Source organism: Oryctolagus cuniculus, chromosome 21 (genome assembly GCF_051225735.1).
Source record: "Oryctolagus cuniculus isolate XC-2025 breed Fujian yellow rabbit chromosome 21, ASM5122573v1, whole genome shotgun sequence".
Lineage (NCBI taxonomy): Eukaryota > Metazoa > Chordata > Mammalia > Lagomorpha > Leporidae > Oryctolagus > Oryctolagus cuniculus.
This window is the reverse complement of record NC_142887.1, coordinates 9,974,653-9,980,956: the sequence shown is the minus strand read 5'-3', so window position 1 is coordinate 9,980,956 and position 6,304 is coordinate 9,974,653.

Sequence of the window (6,304 nt, the reverse complement as noted above, 5' to 3'; positions counted from 1 at the left end):
CCCGCGAGCCTCGCGCGGTGCGGGGAAGCCGCGTTTCCACGGCGACGCGGGCGGAGTTTCCACGCCCTCTTGCGCGCGCAGGCTTTCCAGCCGTGCGGTTTGCTGCCCCGCGACTACAGGTCCGGGTTTCTGGTGCAGGGCTATTTTCTGAGCGCAAGGAGGGGGTGCGCGAAGCTCCCGGGCTTGGGACCCCCGGGCCAGGGTCAGCAGCCCCAGGGTGCGGCCGCCGTGGGCCGGGTTCCCCCACGTATCTCACGCCGTGACCGTGGCGAGCCCCCGGGCCTCAGTGTACGGCTCTGTAGAATGGGGGCAGCGAGGAACCTGGGAGGTGACCGGATCGTGCGTGTGGTCTGCCAAGCACTTAGAAGCAGCCGGCGCCGACCCGAGCCTTCATCGTTTGCTTCCTCCAGCCTGGGGGGCTGCGGGTGTGCGCCGCAGAGGAGGAAGCAGAGGCGGCGTGGCTGGCAGAACCCGGGTTCTTCAGGTGCGACTGGAGTTTGTCGTAGGCAGAAAGCTCAGCCCCGGGGCGCGTCTGTCCCCGCTTCCTTCCTGGGAGGCGCACGGGGTTTTCTCCACACCCAGGTTCTGGGGGCACAGTGGAGATGGTCCAAGGACAGGTTCTGAGGGCGCAGTGGAGATGGTCCAAGGACAGGTTCTGGGGGCGCAGTGGAGATGGTCCAAGGATTAAACAAAACCAAAAGCAACGTGGACAAACCAAACACACAGCTTTCAGGGCAGACAGCACTGAGATAAAGTGTGAATGTCAGCCTAGGTCAGTGTGTGTCCACCAGTGGACCGTGACCCAGCCAGGTGTGAGTGTCACCCCAGGTCAGTGTGTGTCCACCAGTGGACCGTGACCCAGCCAGGTGTGAGTGTCACCCTAGGTCAGTGTGTGTCCATCAGTGGACCGTGACCCAGCCAGGTGTGAGTGTCACCCCAGGTCAGTGTGTGTCCATCAGCGGACCGTGACCCAGCTGAGTGTGAGTGTCACCCTAGGTCAGTGTGTGTCCATCAGTGGACCGTGACCCAGCCATCCAAAGGAAGGAAGGAATTAAATCCAACCCCCCACACACCCGCACGCCATCAAATGGCATTCAGTAAGGGCACCAAGACCACTCAGCGAGGGACGTATTTTCAGTAAATGATCCCGGGAACACTGGAGGTCCACATGCAAAAGAATGGAGTTGACCCTCACCTTATACAAACAAAACAAAACTTAAAATGAATCAGATCAGGATGTAAGAACTAAGAAGACCTCGGGGAGACGCTTTGTGATGTGAGATTCGACAGCGAGTCCAGGGATTGACTCCGAAAGCACAGGCAGCGAAAGAAGAGTAGATCCAGGTGGTTGGGGCGCTGGGTGGGGCGCCTGCACCCTGCACCTGGGTGCCCGAGTTCAAGCCCCGGCTCCGGATTCTGGCTTCCTGCTGATGCGCACCCCGAGAGGCAGCAGGAAGTGACTAAACAGCTTGGGTCCCTGCTAACCACTAGGAAACCGGATGAATTCCTGAATCCTGGCCCAGCCAGATATCTGGGGAGTTAGCCAGTACATCATAATCTCTCTCTCTCTTACTCTGCCTTTCAAAGAAATATACTTTAAAATCAACCTGTGGGATAGGATAAAATATTGCAAATTGTATCTGACATAAACATAGCATAAAGAACTACAACTCAACAACACATTGCAAATAATCCTATTAAAAATGGACAAAGGGCTTAGGTAGAAATTTCACCAAAGATGTACAAATGGCTAACAAGCATAAGAAAAGATGCTCAACACCTCTCATCATTGGGCAAACACAAATCAAAACTGATATGAGGAGGTGCCAGCGCTATGGCGTAGTGGGTAAAGCCATCGCCTATAGTGCTGGCATCCCATACGGACGCTGGTTCTAGTCTTGGCTGCTCCACTTCCGATCCAGCTCTCTGCTATGGCCTGGGAAAGCACTGGAAGATGGCCCAAGTCCTTGGGCCCCTGCACCCATGTGGGAGACCCAGAGGAGGCTCCTGGCTCCTGGCTCCGGATCAGCGCAGCTCTGGCTGTGACAGCCAATTGGGAAGTGAACCAGCGGATGGAAGACCTCTCTCTCTCTCTCTCTCCTCCTCCTCCTCCTCCTCCTCTCCTTCTCTCTGTATGTAACTCTGCCTTTCAGATAAATAAATCTTTTTAAAAAATCGGTATGACACACCACCTCGTGCCCATTTGGATGCTATGGTAGGAGCCAGTGTCTGGTTGGGACTGCGGTCCTGTGTCACACTGGAGGGCCTGGGGTTCTGTTCCCAGCTCCAGCTCCTGATGCCTGCCGCCCATGCGGGACACCGGGTTGTGTTCCTGACTCTGGCTTCCTTTGTGGTATTTGGGGAGTGTCTGTCTGTCATTGTCTACCTCTCGAATAAATAGGCTGAAAATGAAAAGAAAACACGCGTTAGGATGTGCACACTCTGGACCCTTATGCACTGCTGCATGGGACGTGACATGGTGGGACTGCGGCAAAAACAGCACAGAGGTTCTTCAAAATGTGCAAACAGAATTACAGCAAGACCCGGCAACACCACTTCTGGGTATGGAACCAGGAGGACTGGAGACATCTCTCAAGCGGATACGTGCACGCCTGTGCTCACAGCAGCACCATGCATAACACTGAGAGGTGGAGGCATCACGTGGCCACTGATGACAGGTGGAAACACAGAATGTGGCCTTCCCATGACAGGAATATGACTCAGCCTTGCAAAGGCAGGGGACTCTGACGTGGGCTCCAGGGGGGACAGACCTTGAAGGCACTGTTACGGGAAATGAGGCGGTCACAAGCACCATGCGGGGGGGCTTCCAGAAGTTCACGGAAAATGTGCATCACGAGAAAAAGTTCAGTGTGGATGTCAACATCCTCACGCCAAAACTTAAAAAAAGGTTTTATTTATTTATTTATTTATTTGAGAGGCAGTTACAGAGAGAGAGAGAGAGAGAGAGAGAGAGAGAGAGAGAGAGAGAAAGGTCTTATATCTGCTGGTTCACTCCCCGAATGGCCACAATGGCCAGAGCTGAGCTAATCTGAAGCCAGGAGCTTCTTCTGGGTCTCCTACACAGGTGCAGGGGCCCAAGGGCTTGGGCCATCCTCCACTGCTTTCCCAGGCCACAGCAGAGAGCTGGACTGGAAGTGGAGAAGGCAGGACGTGATCCGATGCCTGTATGGGATGCCGGCACTGCAGGTGGAAGGTGGAGGCTTAGCCTACTACACCACAGCATCGATTCCAACTTTTTTTTAAAGATTTTTATTTATTTGAAAGAGTTACACAGAGAGAGAAGGAGAGGCAGAGAGAAAGCGAGGCCTTCCATCTGGTTCACTCCTCTGTTGGCCACAATGGCTGAAGCTGTAATGATCCGAAGCCAGGATCCTGGAGCTTCTTTCAGGTCTCCCACACGGGTGCTACTGCTTTCCCAGGCCATAGCAGAGAGCTGGATTGGAAGTGGAGCAGCTGGGACCAGAACTGGTGCCCATGTGGGATGCCGGCACTGCAGACAGTGGCTTTACCCACTATGTCACAGCGTTGTCCCCCCCCCCTTTTTTTTAAAAAAAGGGAAAAGGGTTTATTGGTGGGGAAACCCAACAGACCAGAGGGAAGGGTCGAAGAAGGAAAAGAGGGATAAGGAGAGTGTAAGAGAGAGATCGAGAGAGAGTGAGACAGAGAGAGGTCAAGAGGGGTCGAGAGACAAAGAGAGAGATCGAGAGGTTTCTTATTTATTTATTTTTTTTTTTGACAGGCAGAGGACAGTGAGAGAGAGAGACAGAGAGAAAGGTCTTCCTTTGCCGTTGGTTCACCCTCCAATGGCCACCATGGCCGGCGCGCTGCAGCTGGCGCACCGTGCTGATCCAATGGCAGGAGCCCGGTGCTTATCCTGGTCTCCCAAGGGGTGCAGGGCCCAAGCACTTGGGCCATCCTCCACTGCACTCCCGGGCCACAGCAGAGAGCTGGCCTGGAAGAGGAGCAACCGGGACAAAATCTGGCGCCCCGACCAGGACTAGAACCCAGTGTGCCGGCGCCGCAAGGCGGAGGATCAGCCCAGTGAGCCGCGGCGCCAGCCTGTGGTTGTTTTGTTTTTAATAAGAAGCAGATGGAAGCACAGGCGCAGCTCCCATTTGCTGTTTCAGTCCCCGAATGCCTGCCACAGCAGGGCTTTGTAAGGCTGAAGCCAGGATCTGGGAACCCAAGCTGAGCCTACCACGTGGGTGGCAGGGACTCAGCTACTTGCACCATTGCCTGCTGGCTTGCAGAGAGCAAGTGAACAGGCCGGCAGGATCAGGAGCAAAGCCAGGCCCTGACCCAGGCTCTGGGGTGGGACACAGGCATCCTGGTCCATATCTTAACCACTCTGCCAAATGCGCACCCTGACTTCTCCTGTAATGCCACTTTTCCATGGGCTTTTTGAAGTTCTCTCGTATGATCCCCACCCTGTGATGTACCTAGAGTGGGCAAATCTATAGAGACAGAGGGCCTGGGGAGGGAGAATGGGGAGTTAGTGTTAAACAGAGGCACAGTCTCAGTGGGAAGCTGAGATATTCTGGAGATAGGTTGTACAATGTTTATCACCACTGAACTACACTCCTTTTTTACAAAAAGATTTATTTTATTCATTGGAAAGACAGAATTACAGAGAGATAAAAGAGAGAGAACTCCCATCTGCTGGTTCACTCCCAGCAAGTGGCCACAAGCACCAGGCTGGGCCAGGCTGCAGCCAGGAGCCAGGAGCTTCCTCCAGGTCTCCTGTGTGGGTGCAGGGGCCAAGCACTTGGGCCATCTTCTACTGCTTTCCCAATTGCATCAGCAAGGAACCAGGTTGAAAATGGAGCAGCCAGGACACAAACCGGTGCCCATATGGTATGCTGGCAGCAGCTTTACCTGTTCCACTACATGCCAGCCCCCTGAAGTATACTCTTTTTTTTTTTTTTTTTTTTTGACAGGCAGAGTGGAGGCAGAGTGGACAGTGAGAGAGACAGACAGAGAGAAAGGTCTTCCTTTGCCGTTGGTTCACCCTCCAATGGCCGCCGTGGCCGGCGCGCTGCTGCCGGTGCACTGCGCTGATCCAATGGCAGGAGCCAGGTGCTTCTCCTGGTCTCCCAAGGGGTGCAGGGCCCTAGCACTTGGGCCATCCTCCACTGCACTCCCTGGCCACAGCAGGGAGCTGGCCTGGAAGAGGGGCAACTGGGACAAAATCTGGCGCCCTGACCGGGACTAGAACCCGGTGTGCCGGCGCCGCAAGGCAGAGGATTAGCCCAATGAGCCGCGGCACCGGCTTGAAGTATACTCTTAAAAATGGTTAAGATGGCAATTTCCATGGTATGTGTATTTTTGCAGACGTTTTATAAGTGCACGAGAAACTCCCTGGAGTGTGCTCGACTCCGTGTGGGTGGAGGTTCCAGCAGAGCCAGGTGGGAACCTGTGGAACTGTACACTTGACACTGACAGGTCTCCTTTAGGGAAATTGTATCTCAATAAAGTGCTGGGGGACTGGCGCTGTGGCTCAGTGGTTAATCCTCTGCCTGCAGTGCCGGCATCCCATATGAGCACCGGTTCTAGTCCTGGCTGCTCCTCTTCCAATCCAGCTCTCTGCTATGGCTTGGGAAAGCAGCAGGAGATGGCCTAGAGGCTTGGGCCCCTGTACCCGTGTGGGAGACCCGGAAGAAGCTCCTGGCTCCTGGCTTCGGTTTGGCTCAGCTCCGACTATTGCACCCATTTGGGTAGTGAACCAGCGGATGGAAGACCTCTCTCTGTCTCTCCCTCTCACTGTCTGTAACTCTCTCTCTCAAACAAATAAATAAAATCTTTAAAAAATGAAGTGCCGGGGTGGAGGAGGAAGAAAAGAAGCGCCGACTCATGCCGTGATGTGGACCTGAACACGTCCGCCTGAGTCAGAGAAGCCGGTCCACAGGCCACAGGTGGTGTGACTCCACGTCTGAAAAGCCCAGGACAGGCAAATCCAGAGTCGGGGCAGCTTCATGTGCCCCTAGCCACATTCGGGGGCGGGAAAATGGGGTCTGCTACGAAGGACAGGGATTTTTGGTGATGAAAATGTGCTAAAATTGGGCTGTGGCGATGGTTGCCCAACTACGTGTGGATACTAAAAACCCCCATCCACACCCGCTACACAGGTTAATTTCACGGCAGGTGAATGTCTCAGCTGTTGGAGGGAAGTCCCCTCCCCAAACGGGGCCAAGGAGAGGGTCAAGTGTGCCGTTTCTTTTTAAACTTTATTTTCTCAGCCACCACGGCTGTGAGTCTTTTCTACACCGTGACCTCGTCGAAAGTT